Here is a 16,657-nt window from a genome sequence, read left to right on the forward strand (position 1 = left end):
GAGTTTTGCTCTTCTTACCCAGGCTGGAGTGCAATGGTGCGATCTCGGCTCACCGCAACCTCCGCCTCCTGGGTTCAGGCAATTCTCCTGCCTCAGCCTCCTGAGTAGCTGGGACTACAAGCACGCACCACCATGCCCAGCTAATTTTTTTGTAGTTTTAGTAGAGACGGGGTTTCACCATGTTGACCAGGATGGTCTTGATCTCTTGACCTCATGATCCACCTGCCTCAGCCTCCCAAAGTGCTGGGATTACAGGCGTGAGCCACTGTGCCTGGCCCCCTTTATCTTTTGTTAATTGCATCTATTTGATTCTTCTCACTTTCCTTTTTTATTAGTCTGGCTAGTGGTCTGTCTATTTTGTTGATCTTTTGAAAAAACGAGCTCCTGGATTTACTGATTTTTTGAAGGGTTTTTTTGTGTCTCTATCTCCTTCATTTTGGCTCCTATCTTAGTTGTTTCTTGCCTTCTGCTAGCTTTTGAGTTTTTTTGATCTTCCTCCTCTAGATCTTTCAATTTTGATGATAGGGTGTCAATTTTAGATCTTTCCTTGTTTCTCATGTGGGCATTTATTGCTATAAATTTCCCTCTTGACACTGCTTTAAAGGTGTCCTAGAGATTCCAGTAAGTTGTGTCTTCACTCTGATTGGTTTCAAAGAACATCTTTATTTCTACCTTTATTTCATTGTTTATCCAGTCGACACTCAGTAGCAAGTTGTTCAGCTTCCAAGTACTTGTGTGAGTTTGAGTGTGTTTCTTAATCCTGAGTTCTAGTGTGATTGTGCTGTGGTCTGACAGACTGTTTGTTATGATTTCTGTTCTTTTGCATTTGCTAGGGAGTGATTTGCTTCCAATGATGTGGTCAATTTTAGAGTAAGTGCAATGTGGTGCTGAGAAAAATGTATATTCCATGGATTTGGGGTGGAGCATTCTGTATATGTCTATTAGGTCCGCTTGGTCCAGCTCTGCATTCAAGTCCTGGATGTCCTTGTTAATTTTCTGTCTCATTGATCTGTCTAATATTGACAGTGAAGTGTTGAAGTCTCCCACTATTATTGTGTGGGAGTCTAAATCTCGTTTTAGATCATTAAGAACTTGCTTTATGTATCTGGGTGCTCCTGTGTTGGGTGCATATATATTTAGGATAGTTAGCTCTTCTTGTTGGATTGATCCTTTTACCATTATGTAGTGTCCCTTTGTCTCTTTTGATCTTTGTTGGTTTGAAGTCCATTTTATCAGAGATTAGGATTGCAACCCCTGCTTTTTTTTGTTCTCCATTTGCTTGGTAAATCTTTTTCCATCCCTTTATTTTGAGTCTTTTTGTGTCTTTGTATGTGAGATGGGTTTCCTGAATACAGCACATGATGTGTCTTGACTTTTTATCCAATTTGCCAGTCTGTGTCTTTTGATTGAGGCATTTAGGCTGTTTACATTCAATGTTAATATTGTTATGTGTGAATTTGATCCTGCCATTTTGTTACTGGCTGGTTTCTTTCCCGTTAGTTGACTCATTTTCTTCATTGCATTTTTGGTCTTTGCCAACTGGTTTGCTTTTGCAGTGGCTGGTACTTGTTCCTTTCCATGCTTAGTGTTTCTTTCAGGAGCTCTTGTAGGGCAGATCTGGTGGTGACGAAATCTCTCAGTAATTGCTTGTCCGTAAAGCGTTTTATTTCTCCTTCACTTATGAAGCTTAGTTTGGCTGGATATGAAATTCTGGGTTGAAAGTTCTTTTCCTTAAGGATGTTGAATATTGGCCCCACTCTCTTCTGGCTTGGAGGGTTTCTGCTGAGAGATCTGCTGTGGGTCTGATGGGCTTCCCTTTGAGGGTAGCCTGACCTTTCTCTCTGGCTGCCCTTAGCATTTTTTCCTTCATTTCAACCCTGGTGAATCTGACGATTATGTGCCTTAAGGTTGCTGTTCTTGAGGAATATCTTTGTGGAGTTCTCTGTATTTCTTGAATTTGAACGTTGGACTATCTTGCTAGGCTTGGGAAGTTCTCCTGGATAATATCCTGGAGCATGTTTTCCAGGTTGGATTCATTCTCCCCATCATGTTCAGGTACACTGATCAAGCATAGATTAGGTCTTTTCACATAATCCCATATTTCTTGGAGGCTTTGTTCACTTCTTTTCCCTCTTTTTTCTCTTGTCTTGTGTTGTCTTTTTATTTCATTGAGCTGATCTTCAATCTCTGATATCCTTTCTTCTGCTTGGTTGATTTGACTATTAAAACTTGTGTTTGCTTCACCTAGTTCTTGTGCTGTGTTTTTCAACTCCATCAAGTCATTTACGTTCTTCTCTAAGTTGGTTATTCTAGTTAGCGTTTTGTCTAACATTTTTTCAAGTTTTTTGGTTTCTTTGCATTGAGTTAGAACGTGTTCCTTTAGCTCAGAAAAGTTTGTTATTATCCACTTTTTGAAGCCTATTTCTGTCATCAATTCATCACACTCATTCTCGGTCACATTGTGTTGCTATGTTGTTGAAGAGTTGTGATCCCTTGAAGGAGATGAGGTGTTCTGGTCTTTGATGGTTTCCTCATTTTTTTGCTGGTTTTTCCCCATCTTTGTGGATTTATCTGGCTGTGATGTCAGGGAGCTGCTTGATGAGGTCACTGGTCTGCCTGTCGTGGCGCTACTGGGTTTCTAGGGACTCCTTCAAGTTACTAGGGAAGCGTCCTGTGTCTTTTTAGTTTATACTGGGAGATTAGGCCCACCTCTTCTGCTGACCTGTAGGCGCTGCTGTTTGGTCAAGAATGCTGTCCTGTTGCTATGTAGGCTTCCTGTGTTTTTTGTTAAAACATGTAGCCCAGTCCCACCCCTCTAATGGTGGGTTGTGCCCTTCCTCCACTAGGCTGGATCATTCAGGGTTCAGTTCAGACCGTGGCACTGGTTGCGTAACCCGCTAGAGTCAGAGCTTCAGCCCTCTGGAGTTTGTTGGGAAGGGTAGGAACCTGCCCAGCTGCAACCAGCCATCTCCCCCTTTCAGCTTCCTTTCTCTCTGGTCATGGGGTAGGGCCCCCACACCAGCTGCTCCATCTGTCCTCCTGCTTACAGCTTCCTCTCTCTCCGGGCAGGGTGAGGGGCGATAGCTCGGTCCACAGGCTCTCCTGGCCGCCTTTTGTGCTTATTCATCTTCTAGGTCTATGTGCCAATCTGGGACACTATCCTGGATTATTATTCAACTCTGCGCTGGTAATTCCTAGCACTTGACTGGCAAAGATCCCCTGTTCTATGTATTGCTGAGGCTTTGGGGGAAGCGCTGTATCTGGAGTCAAGTGCCAGAGGGGGAGCCTCTGACTCACTGGTCAGGTGCACTTTCTGGGTGAAGCAGTACCCATCCCCACCTTGCTCTGCCTTGCCTGGGCTTTGCTCACAGTAGGACCAGACCCATTGTAATGCCCCTGGTTCCTCGGTTGGAGCTAGGAGATCTCTGGATTTCTGTGTCTCTCTTGCTGGGTCTTACCCATGATTACCCAGGATTACCCTCCTACCCCAGCTCTTACTGACCCATCTATACAGGCACAAGCTGGTCTGGGGTTTATTCTGGATTCATTTTGAATTCTAGGTCATGTTTTCCACCACAACCATAGTACCAAGATTGATAGGGATCCTAGCATGTCTTTTATATCTCCTTATAAAACTGACTCTATGGCCAATTAGCAAATTCCAAAGTTTCCTCATCTATATAGAGGTGCCACTACTGATACTTCTCAGAGTTGTGTTGTGAAGATTAAATGAGGTAATATATACAAAAAGCTTAGCATAATTCTGTAAGCCAGGGTAAATATCTGGTAGTTATCTGGGAGGAAAAAAATACCAGATACAAAACAAATCTTGAAGTTCATTGAGGCAGACTTACAATGAAGGCTCATTTGCCCTTCTCTCTCCCCTCCTTTGGTTTTAATTCTTCTTATGTAATATAAAAGTGGGAAAATGAGGTACAAAAAGACTAACAGTTCTCAACACTATCACCATCTATTAATGCTCCCCAGTTTATAAGATGAATAATGTACATTAAGCATCTACACCAAACAACCTCCGTGAGGCACACAAACTAGTTGGAATCCAGTGTGAGAGTGAAAAAGCAAAGCTACCTTTGCATAGTGTACAGTTATTGTGGTTAGAATGACATTAGGAATGATGCAATAGACTGACCTCCCTCCATCAATTTATAAAGGATCCCTTCAATATTATCTTGATTTACTTTCAGGACCTGGCCCAATATATTGTGCATGTCTACATGGCTTTGGTTAACCCCCAGCAGTACAAGCAGTACAAGACAGGCTGGAGAAGTAGTTACCCAACCAGTTAAAAGTCCAGTTTCTGAGACACAGCATCAGCCTGCTGGACATCCAATTAGATCCCACAAGACTTCTACCCTCCGATGACTTAAAGCCCAAGGTGGTCCAGTACATTCTAGACTCACTGATTAACTCAAACAGTTCTTGTCCTACTTCTCCATTATGACTGCATTCCTCAGCATCAGAATTACAATGTTTTTCGGTAGTCCAAGGCTGATAACATCTGAAGATCTTTAAATAACCTGTTTGCCTCTGGCTCATACCCTCTCCAGCAGGATCTACAATGTTTATTCTTGGTAAATGTTGATGGTTCTAACATTGTAACATGGGCACTCTTACCACTGAATCGAACCCAGTTTCAATCTTATAAGTTCTTTATTTATCATACGTTCTTGAATAATAGGAAAATGACCTGGAAAAATACTTTTTGGCAACTGAGATCATATTAGAAGCTGATATAAACCATTCCATGCTTATGTCCACTAAATAGCTTAATAGTCTATCTAGTGGGTGTTGAATATGCTGCTCCTCAACCTTACCTAATTGTACTTTCAGATACTGTACCTCTCAAGCTTCTGCAATCAATAATTTTGTGTCTTTCACAGGCTACTCACTGGGACAATGTGAGTGGCACAGATGAGGCAGAGAATAGAGAAAAGATTCCAAGGGCTTCTGGATCAGGAGTAGGTCTATAAGATCCTGTAAGATTAGGGGACACCTTCATTGTATAATCTCTCCAGAGGCAGCATTTAAAGGACTGAACTATTTACTCAACACATTCGTTTAACAAATAGTTCTGGAGAGTTTATAATACACAAGATACCATATTAAAAACTGAAGATGAATGAGTACAACTAGATATAATTCCTTATCTTCATATATACAGAGTCAGGAACACATATATTAATCAAATACAAGTTACACATGTAACTGCAGACTTGTGATAAGAGCTTCAAAGAAAAGATATATGGGACAATGAGAATTTAGTCTTCTTCAATTTCTATTTGTACCAGACATCTAGTGATAGCAGACCACCATCATCACAGACTTTTTATTATCAAAATGCCTTCTTTTCAGTTAGCCCTAACTAGCTACTTCAGTGATACTTCTCTTTCGGGTGTTTAAACAAGTTTTTGTTTGTTTGTTTATTCATTGCTTTTTTTTGAAATAGGGTCTCATTCCGTTGCCCAGGCTGGAGTGCAGTAGCAAATCACAGCTTATTGTAGCCTGGTCTACAATAAGCTAATTACTAATAAGCTAATTACTTTCTGGTCTCAAGTAATCCTCTCACCTCAGCCTTCTGAGTAGTTGGGACCACAGCTGCATACCATCACACATGGCTAGATTCTTTATTATTTTTATTTTTTAATTTTTGAAACTGAGTTTTGCTCTTGTCACCCAAGCTGGAGTACAATGGTGTGATCTTGGCTCACTGCAACCTCTGCCTCCTGGCTAGGATTACAGGCATCCACAACCACACTTTGCTAATTTTTGTATTTGTAGTAGAGATGGGGTTTCACCATGTTGGCCAGGCTAGTCTTGAACTCCTGACCTCGGATGATCCACCCACCTAGGCCTCCCAAAGTGCTGGGATTACAGGTGTGAGCCACTGTGCCCGGTCTGGTTTTTTATTTTTTGTAGAGATGAGGTCTCACTATGTTGTCCAGGCTGGTCTTGAACTCCTGGACTCAAGCTATTCTCCCACTTCAGGCCCTTAAGGTGCTGAGATTACAGGTGTGAGCCAGTGCGCATGGACTACACAGGTTTTAATGCATTCACTAAATAGTTTATTTTGTACCATGGTAAGCATGATCTCAGGTAACCATAATTACTTGAATATTTATAAGAACATCTTCTATTTTTATGAAGGTTTGTATCCCTTGGTATGACAAGGTTTGTGAAATTAAATATTCTGGTAAAATGAGGAAAGTCCCAATTTACAGACCCATTTTGAAAAACTGAAAACTGCATTAGTCTCAGGCATTGCCTGAGACTGGGTAATTTATAAAGAAAGGAGGTTTAATTGACTCATGGTTCCACAGGCTGTATAGGAAGCACAGCTGTGGAGGCCTCAGGAAACTTTCAATCATGGCAGAATGTGAAGGGGAAGCAGGCATGTCTTACATAACTGGAGCAGGAGGAAGCAGGGGAGGTGCTACACACTTTTAAACAATCAGCTCTCATGAGAACTCACTCAATATCATGAAAACGGCACCCAGGGGGATGGTGTTAAACCATTAGAAACTGCCCCCATGATCCAATCACCTCCCACCAGGCCCCACCTCCGACACTGAGGATTACAATTGAATACGAGATTTGGGTAAAAACAGATCCAAACCATATCCAAACACAACTGATTTCTGTTAGAGTAAGTAGATAAACCAATTATCTTCTGCACCAATGCCCACTAGTGTTACCTCTTGGCAAGAGAATAACTTAACTACTTTCTTCCTTAACTTAATTTGTCTAAACCAATATGATCTCTCCCTCTGAGCAAAATATTCTCTTCCTAAATGTTTCCCTACTACCACACTTTCCACCTCTTATTGCCCTTTTAGCCATGGAGACCAAGGTCATGGATTGAATTTCAGTTTTTCTTCCAGAAGACAAATGCATTTATTTATTTCCTTGTTTTCCCATTAATTCACTCAGCACTTGAGGGCTCAATATACATTTGATATTTTGCCAGTGGCTAAGATTGCAGAAGTAAGACTTAGAACTTCTCTCAAGGATTTCATCATCTAGGTGACATAAACCCTTACAACATTTTATCAAGCAGCAGGATGGGCCTTAATAAAAATATTTATAAAGCACAGAGGTGATAGGACAGCAGGAGTTGAAGTAGGGATTAGAAAGATTTCTTGGCGAAGGAGAAGGAATGTGAAATACTCTAGGAAGCCAAAGGTTACATTTAGGGAGGGACTTACCAGGCAAAGGCACAGCAGCATCTGCAAAGACTGAGGCCGAAAATAGCATGGTGAACTATGGGTGAAGAATGAAGTCCACAGAACAAGTGCACCAGAAGAAACAGGTGAGGCAAGGGCCAAATTATAGAGAGTCCTATTTGTCATGTGACCAGCCCAGAAGTTACTTCGTAGGCAAAAGGGGAGCCATGGAAGGGGGTTTAAGCAGGAGAGTAAAACATTGACACTTGTGTATTTAGTGGATTATTTTGGTGGCAACTGGAAAATGAATTGGAAGTGAGGAAGGCTACAAACAAGAGGTCCAGTTAGGCTGCTGTCAGAATCCCAGGCAGGAAATGGTAAGCATGAACTAAGGCAGTGGCCAAAGGAATACAGAGAGAAGGTACATTTGAGAAAAGTTTATAGAATCAAGAAAACTTGGCAACTGATTTGAAGTGGGAGATGAGGAAGAGATAACTAGGACTACCCTGTGCTTGGGTCAAAAAGATGGATATGAGTTCTAAAACACAAAAGGTAGTTCTGACAAAACCTTGTCAGAAACCAGCTGTAATTTTCTATCTAATAATTTAATAACTTTTCTTCTACATAACCTTGTAAGAAGTTGAGTGAACCCGCGATAGACTCCTTATCACCCAGACCAGCACCTAGTTTAAGTTTTCAACTTGACTGCATACTGGACACCTTTAAAAAAATACTCATACCTGGATCTGTACCCAATTTATGCAGGAGCAATCTAGACATTGGTGTTCATTAAGATCTCAGTGACTGTAAAATGTGCTTGCTGCTTGGAGGTTTTCCTAGATTTAAAGCACCTCCTACTTATTAAATGCTTACTCTTCTAATTGGCCAAACACCATACCCTTCTCTTACAGTAGTAAGCTATGAAAGAATTTGAAATGTAGGTATTTGTGGGCCCTTGGCTCTGAAGGAGAAAAATCCTGGCCCTTAGAACCCAGAAAAGATGTGTCCCAGAAGGCCAGGCCTGAAGTCTCTGGTCATGCTAGAGTCTCTGAGGACCAGCACTCTCACCAAACCTGGCTCCACCAGGGATCCGTGGCCTGCTAGGATCGAAGGGTGAGGCTTGAGGGGAGTGTCATGCCAGCGACATGGATTGAGGACGTGGACTGTGAAAGCCTGTATCTCAGTTGACTCATAAACCTGGCAACCACACAGCTGAAAGTCCTTCAGACAGCAAGGTGTATTGGGTTCCTAGTGCCACCATAACAAATTACTATAATCTGGTTGGCTTAAAACAACAGAAACTTATTTCCTTATAGTTCTGTAGTCTAGAGGTTCAAAATCATGGTTTTGGAAATGCCATGTGTCCTCATCAGGTTCTAGGGATGAATCTATCTTTGCCTCTTCCTAGTTTCTTGTGATTGCTGGCCAGGAGTGTTCCTTGAAGCTGCATATTCCAGCCTCTGCCTCTAACTTCATGTGACCTTTTTCCTTGGGTATATCTGTGTGTCCAAGTTTCACACTTCTTCTTATAAAGATACCTTAGAAGCCCTAATCCATTATTACTTAATCTTAAGTTAATTACATCAGCAAATACCCTATTTCCAAAAACAGTCACATTCAGAGGTACTGAGGGTTAGGTGTTGAACATATTCTAGGGGTCAAAATTTACTCACAACACAAAAAGACTACCTGTGTTATCCGTTTCCTGGGAGAAATTCCTCCTGCTACCTCTCACTGACATCTTGACTTTTCAGGTTTTGACCTCAGCTTGCTGACTATGTAATTGCGTATTCTGCCATCCCTCAAACTCCTACCAGCACCTCTGTATCTCAAGTCAACAGAGACAGATTTTTTTTCAGAAGCAGAAATAATATTATAAAGGATGTCCACTGTGTACATGAATTTACAATAGATGCATTTAACAAATGGGGAGAGTTCTGGAACTCTTTCCCCCACAAGTCAGTCTACTCAGGAAGTGAGTCTCTGACTTTATTCTTGTTTTAACTTCTGACTTGAGCATACCACAGATATCTCTGACTCAAATTCTTACCCCTTTGACCACCTCTCTCTTCTTTTCTACTTTGTCTTCTCACTTCTCCTTCTCTTTGGTTGCTTTTCACCAATACACCAGCCTCACCTCTGAACCAGCAAAGCTTCTTAAACCCTAAGATGGGAAGTCTTGGCCCACCTTAAACTCTGACTTAAACCCTGATTTTTCCATAATGAATGTAAACAGAGAGTCACAAAGATAAAAATTAAACCATATCTCCTTTCCTATTTGGTGACCCTTTATGCTGTCAGCTTACTTTTCTGCAAAGACATAAAAATGTACCTCGAGGATGTGGATCCATCCCATATTTTATATTGTTACTTTCCTTGAATCCAGATAGAATCCCTCCAAGCCAATCGCACTTCTTCCTTGATCTGAGACCCTCTCCTCCAGTTGCTGTGTTGAATTTGATTGGAGAACTTGGTACTAACTACATGAAAAGCAGTCTTCTATTTTTATATTTGTCCTTTTGCATTAGAAATCCTAAGGGATGGTTTGTTCATATCTCACTGGGCCCATAACTGAAATACTACTGGGAGATTTCCCCATATTTACTGAACATTAGATTAACTTCTGTCTATTTCTGGCCCTGAGGTAATTTTTTTTCTGTGACTTGAACAAATAACCTCTATTTTCCTTTCCTTATAAAATGATATACTTATTGCCTACACATGTTGTTAGGCTTAACAAGGTTGTTACCAAGTGATTACATATGAAGCTGAATCATAAAACATTTTATGCTTATTTTTATTGGCTATACTAGAGTACACTTCAGAAGGCATTTATTTATTGCTTACCTACAATGTACCTAGCATTGTGCTACATGTTATTCGTAGCCTTCAGCTTGTTAGGAAAATAGTAATGTTCAATGCGGACCTGACTGATCAACACGTAAGATTTGGCCCCGGTTTTCAAGTAATTGACAACTTCTATGGTCAGGAGTACTTTGTATTTTGAGGAAAAAGTAATTAGTTAAATAAAATGTTCTTAGACAAGTGTAGGCATTCACAATGGTAAGAGCTAAAAAAAAGGAGAAAGGACTCAATATGTATTCAATATTTTACCAACATTATTCTACTTTATCCTCACCACAAACTTGTAAGGTATCATCCCGATTGCCAGAAGAAGAAACTGAGGCTCAGAGAGGTTTGGTGATTTGCCCAACTTTACACCTAGTAAGTGGGGAATGAAATTTTAATGGCAAATGCATTGAGTGTACGTCAGTTTAACTATAAGGTTTGTGTGTTCATTGCTACATTAGTTTGCTAAGGGTAGATGCCAAACCCTGGAGCATGATTCCTTTGTTCAGTCCTCTTTATTGCTGTTGAATTAGAAGTCTTCAGATTCTTCTGCCAAAACATGACATGTCTCTGGGAGGAAGAACGTAGCATGCCTACAGCGTGATCCAACTTATTAGCTGTCCAGTTAAATCTTCTTTTCTCATTTTACAGACTGCTCTTTGCCTGCATTATCCACTCCAGTTGTTATCTCTATGCTGCTTCTTCCCATAGCTCCCTTCTGGACATCTCTACCTGGAGAGGTTTCAAAGTTAGCACATCCCAAATCAAACTCATTATCTTCTCGCCTCTCCTCCTTTCACTCCTAAGGTTGAGGAAACCTTACTTCTTCTCCATCTTCCATATTACCTTCTAGGTCAGTGTCATCATCCATTGAAGTTGTTTAAGATAAGAACCTTGTCTAGTCCCACAGTCATCAAGTCCCATTGAGTCCACCTGGACACCACCCACTCCTGCCCCAAGCTCTTATAACCTCTCACTTAGACAATGATAAGGCCATGGGTCTCCCTAGCTGTGTTCTCATTCATTCTCCCCTCTGGCTTTGCCCCCTCACATCCCCAAAACACACACACACACGCACACAGGCACTTGGATGGCAGAACTTTGCCTTAGTCAACTCTAATCTGTTTCATCAGCTATTCCCTCTACCCTGTCAGCTCTAGACTCCGGTGAAGTCTCTCACTCTTTCTACAAACTGTCTTCTTAGCCTCCAATAAATATCACTGTTTTTCTCTCAACTAAATTCTACATATCCTTAGAAAATGAACTTGAGGGTAACTCCCTGGTGAAGTCTTCCTTGGCTCCTCCTGACTCTTTGAGACAGAGTTAGTTCCATCTTCCTCTATTTTCCTTCCCACCTCATACACCTCATGCCTCTATTAATACTTTAATATATTATTGCCATTTTTACTGTACTTATAATGCCCCTATAATCTGAGTGCTTCTTAGCAGGAGGGCCATTTCATCTGCATCCTCTTTATCATGAAGTATTTCAACTATTCATAAAAGTATAGCAAAGAATGTAATGAACACCAAGGGATCCACTTTCTGGTTTTGTCATATAAAAAAGACCTTTTTAAATAATAGAATATTGTAGATGGGTTGACAACATCTGTGTCCCTTTTCCCATTCCATTCCCTCTCTTGCCAGAAGTATCCATCATCAGGGATGTGCTGTCTCTTCACCAATGCGTGTTTTTACATTTATTACATACATATGTATCTATAAACAATAGTGCAGGATTTTTAAAATAAGTTTTTAAAAATGATGATAGCATCCTGTGTATATCCTTCTGCAATTGAAATTTTCTTTTTGCTTGCTATTGTTTCTGGAATTTAGCCACATAGGTAGATGCAGGACTCGTTCATTAATTTTAACTATTGCATAGTATTGTTTTATGAGCATAGCTCAATTTATCTCTTCTTTCATTGCTTGATAGTCCTTTTCTGATTTTACATGTCCATGCTTCCTTGAGCAGCTATGAGGGTTTCTCTAGGGTATACACTGGGTCAAAGGATATGAACATCTTTCACCTCAAGACATCCCGTCACCTTCTTTCTGGCAGGAGTTATACTTACTGATACTCCTACCAACAGGGTAGAGCATTCCCGTTGCTCCCTACTACCCAATTGCCTAGCAAGAATCTAGCACACAAGAGATGGAGAATACCTCCTAACAGCGACTGAAGGAATGAGTGACTAGTGCTTGAACTTACAGAAAGTGAGCCAGAAGAAGCAGAAATACAAGTACTTTTACTGAAATCACCAACAATAGGAAGTCTAGACCCGTGCTATTTAAATGTAAGTTAGTTAAAATCAAATTAAGTTAAAAATTCAGTTCCTTAGCGCATGAGCCACATTTCATGTGCTCAACAGCCACTTGTGACTAGTGGCTCCTGGCTGCTACACTGCACAGCACAGATGTAGACCATTTCCACCATGGCAGAAAGTTCCAGTGGACTATGCTCATCTAAATAACAGGCCTTTCTCATTTCTTCTCTTTGCCCTCTTTCTACCTACTTTAAGCATCTAGCATTTTCATAGTACCTTCTACATACCTAGAATTCCCACCAAGTGTGCTTTCCTCAGCTGGAATTCATAATTCATGATTCCTCATCTGATTTCTTTAAAAAATGGTGATAAAACATACATAGCATAAAACTTAACATTTTAACCATTTTTAGGTGGCATTAAGTACAATCACCTTGTTGTGCAACCATCACTGCTATCCATCTCCAGGACATTTTCATCTTCCAAACTGAAACTCTGTTCCAATTAAACACTAAACTTACCATACTGCCATCCTCCAACCCCTGACAACTACCATGCAACTTCCTTTCCCTATCAATGTGATTCCTATAGGTACCTCATATCAGCAGAATCATACAATACTGTCATTTTGTATCTGGCTTAGTGTAATGTCATCGAGGTTCATTCATGTTGCATCAGAATTTCATTCTTTTTAAGGCTGAATAATATTCCATTGTATGTGTATACCACTCCTCATCGGATTTTATATTTTCTTTTTCACTCAGGTACCAGTTGGGTGACTGCCTAGCTAAATGAATCCAATCCATAGCATTAACAAAGGCTATAGGCTTAAATCAATGGCCCCTAGATAATAACATTACAGTGTGGAGCGTTGGGCAGAACAATGGAACAGGAATGAGGATTTCTGGATTCTGGTTCCCAGACTGCTGGGTGACAGTGGTTCCCAGACTGCTAGGCTTCCAAAGTTACCTTAACTTTCCAAATGTCAGTTTCCTTATCTAATAAAAAGAAAGACTTTCTGTTATTCTAAAATCCTGTGGTTTTTGGAGTACTCTTCAATACATTGACTCAAGTCAATAAGGAAAGTGGATATGAGGTCAATAGCAAAATGAGTAAGGGAAATATTTTAGGGAAGAGTGGCCTCTAAAACTTTTCAATTCTATACACACACAAAAAGGAGGCAGCTTACACTAAGAGTAAGGCCATATGCATCAAACATTTCTGTGCCTAATGTCTCCCTGTCTTGAGTCAAGGGCAGAGTCTAAAACTTTTACCTATTTTACTTGATATTCAACTTTCTATTAGGCCTCTGGGATATTCGAAATCTTGTTTGATTTTATTTGCCTTGTTTTACAAACTTGGTTTCACAGAATATTTCAAAATAGAAATTAAATTCAATATTTTTCATATTGACTATTGAGCATCTTCTATGTTATTATTCTCTAGTTTATTTCCTTTTACATTTTCCATTTATAAATGATTCTCTAATCTTTACCCTGTTGAGATGCATTTGTTTCCAGGTACAATTAAGAACTGCCCCAGAAAATAAACAGTAGAGGTGAGGCCCCCAAAAAAGAACAGAGATTGATTACATTCCTCCTACTGTAATCTGTCTGGGGAATGACCTGGTAAGGAACAGAAGAACTCTGATGACCTCATATTCCCACTCTTCCTAGATATCATCCGCAGTCTTCATATTTACTTGTATTACCATTGTTCTGACTACTCCTTACATGGATTCTAGGCAAAATAAACCAATATATATATTTTGTATGATGACTACATTTTATGTATGTGCTTTGAGGATTTAACTAGGCACACTCATGTGGCCCTAATTCATTAATTTTAACTGCTGCATGGTGTTATGTTTTATGAACATAGTACAACTTATTTATTTGTTCTTCTGTTGATGGTTAGGCTGTTTTCAATTTGTCATTGTATACTTCTACACAAACAGATATAAGGGTACTCTCAAAACCTCACTGCTTGACCCAGGTTTAGGAAATTTGTTTGCCTTACTTTTTTGGGACAAAATTTCTATGAACTCTAAAGAGTTCATTCATTGAACAGATTAAAACTGAGTATCTATGGAGTACAGAGATAAAAAAAAAGCAAAGATAAAATCCCTATTCTCAAGAAAGGACCATTGGAATGGATAATAATCAAATAATAGAAAAAAAGAAGTATAATATTACAAAGGTAATAAATAATTTGAAGAAAAGGTCCATCATCTTGTCAGAGCATAGAACAGGGAGACCTGCTTGATTCAGGGCATCAGTGTTGGTTTTCCCATAACCATGTTTGGTCTGAAAGGGGAAAGAGGAATGAGTAAGACTTGGCCTGGTAAGAAATATGGGATCTGGGCTGGGCTGGGATGGGAAGGCATCAGAAGCACAGGGAACAGCAAGCAGACAGGCCTTGGGCTGGAGGAGGAAGTAGATGATTTGGAGAGAAGGCCCATTTGGCTGGAACAAAGAGTAGAAGAAAAATGGATGTGAGAGAACTAAATGGGAGAGAGAACACAGGACATTTGACTTATACCCTAAAATGAGGGAATGCCATGAGCTGGTTTTAAGCTGGGAAGATACACTAGCAGATTTGGGGTTCAAAACAACAAACTCACTGGCTCCTGTACGGTGAAGCCTTTGTTGGGATCTCTGTTCCAGTTTATGCTGAAGCCATGTGGCTGAAGCTAAGCCTCTTATAGTAACTGGCAGGACTTAACCATTTCCTTGAAGATTGATCTGAAATGAGGGAATGCTTTTAAGTAGGAGCATCATCTTTTACAGCATGATGCACAGCAGAGTGAGAAGAGGGTTGATATCATTCATAAAGTGGTGAGAATCTTTAGCAAAAAAGAAAATGTATAAGAGAGATCAAAGTAAGGATGAGTCTGTTCACAGAAGAGAAAAAGGATGGGGAAAGAGGAAGTAGCAGCTGAGAGCCTAGCTCCACGAGAAGCCTCTTGGTCATGCCAGTGAGTATAGAGATCAGACTATCAGAATAAGCCAGGCAAAACACAGGGGTAAGGCAGTAGCAGAGACTTCAGTTAAAATCTGGAGGGAAAACATAGCTCTCTAGGCTGTCCAAAGTGGACCAAATAGCCCACAAATTGCACAACACAGCAACTAAAATCCTACAGTCTCTTGGAGGCCTGAATGTCCCTACACTCAGCCCATAATTAATCCTCCTCCTCCTTAGAAAATCAAAGTCATGATCTGTGACTTGTGGTACCAACATCTTCATGGCTCCTGCTGAGTAACTCATGGGCACCACTCTATGCTCCCCAGGCTCCAGCCCCTGTCTCAGCTTGAAAAACACTCTTGACAACACTATCATGACTCTTGAAGAACCAACTTTTACTTCCCCTATTATTTAACAATGTGTTTTCCCTTCTCATGCTTTGAGTAGACATTTAGTTTCTAAGACAAAGGGAAAAAAAAAGAATTCCGAGTTTCAGTTTGCAGTGGAGAAATGCTTTACAATACAAGGGGAGGGAAGAACTTTTCTGGAAAACAATGGTTTTTATTTGGCTATTTCAAAAAGTACATATTATCATAAGGAAGACTTACATGCTAACAAAAATATAGTCTCAGAGAAGAGCCTGATTGAAGCATAACTTGATTATGTTGGACAATTACAAATGCCCTTATTAAATAATTGCATTCAAACCATGATAGTTTTATAAGTGACTTATAAAAACAAAATTGTAAAAGTTTAAGTGACATAATTGTTCTCAGTATCACAATTTTCAAATAAAGCAATTTTGCCTTAGAAGCAATTTTACTTTTCATTGTGATATTATTTTGGTGTCAGGCTGCAAGCTTTTGTTCCACTCCAGAGTTCTAAGAATGATGATTAACCCCCCTCTCTCCTTGGCTGAGACAATGATACATTTTTCTAATGTACTAATCCTTTACATTTTGCTGAGGACTCAGCAGGTTCTGAAAAGAATGGTTTGTAGGCCTCCACTTATTTATATGGTTTCTATTTAATGAGAATGCAGTAGTTTCTATAGGGGTGTGGATAATGTGAATCTTTCTTAGATTAGGTATCTATGTGAACTCAGAGTAAAAATGGCACATAAAAATGGCACAAACAATATCCTCTTGTGTTTGAGGATATTGATAAATAATGGTAAGACTTTGTACAGTTTTCTTTCAAAATTGTATCCACACTGGAAACAACGTGGCAAATGGCCTGGTATCTCAGGCACATCTCCATAGAATGTTAATCAAAGGTCTATATTTTCAGGTATATGAATAAAGGATCTTCAAACATTCAATGGATAAAAGCCAAAACCATTAACATTCCTATATTTAGTTTCTGTGAATTAAATGGTTTTATGCAACTACTGTC

Source organism: Sapajus apella, unplaced genomic scaffold (genome assembly GCF_009761245.1).
Source record: "Sapajus apella isolate SASKATOON/1434 unplaced genomic scaffold, GSC_monkey_1.0 scaffold81, whole genome shotgun sequence".
NCBI lineage: Eukaryota > Metazoa > Chordata > Mammalia > Primates > Cebidae > Sapajus > Sapajus apella.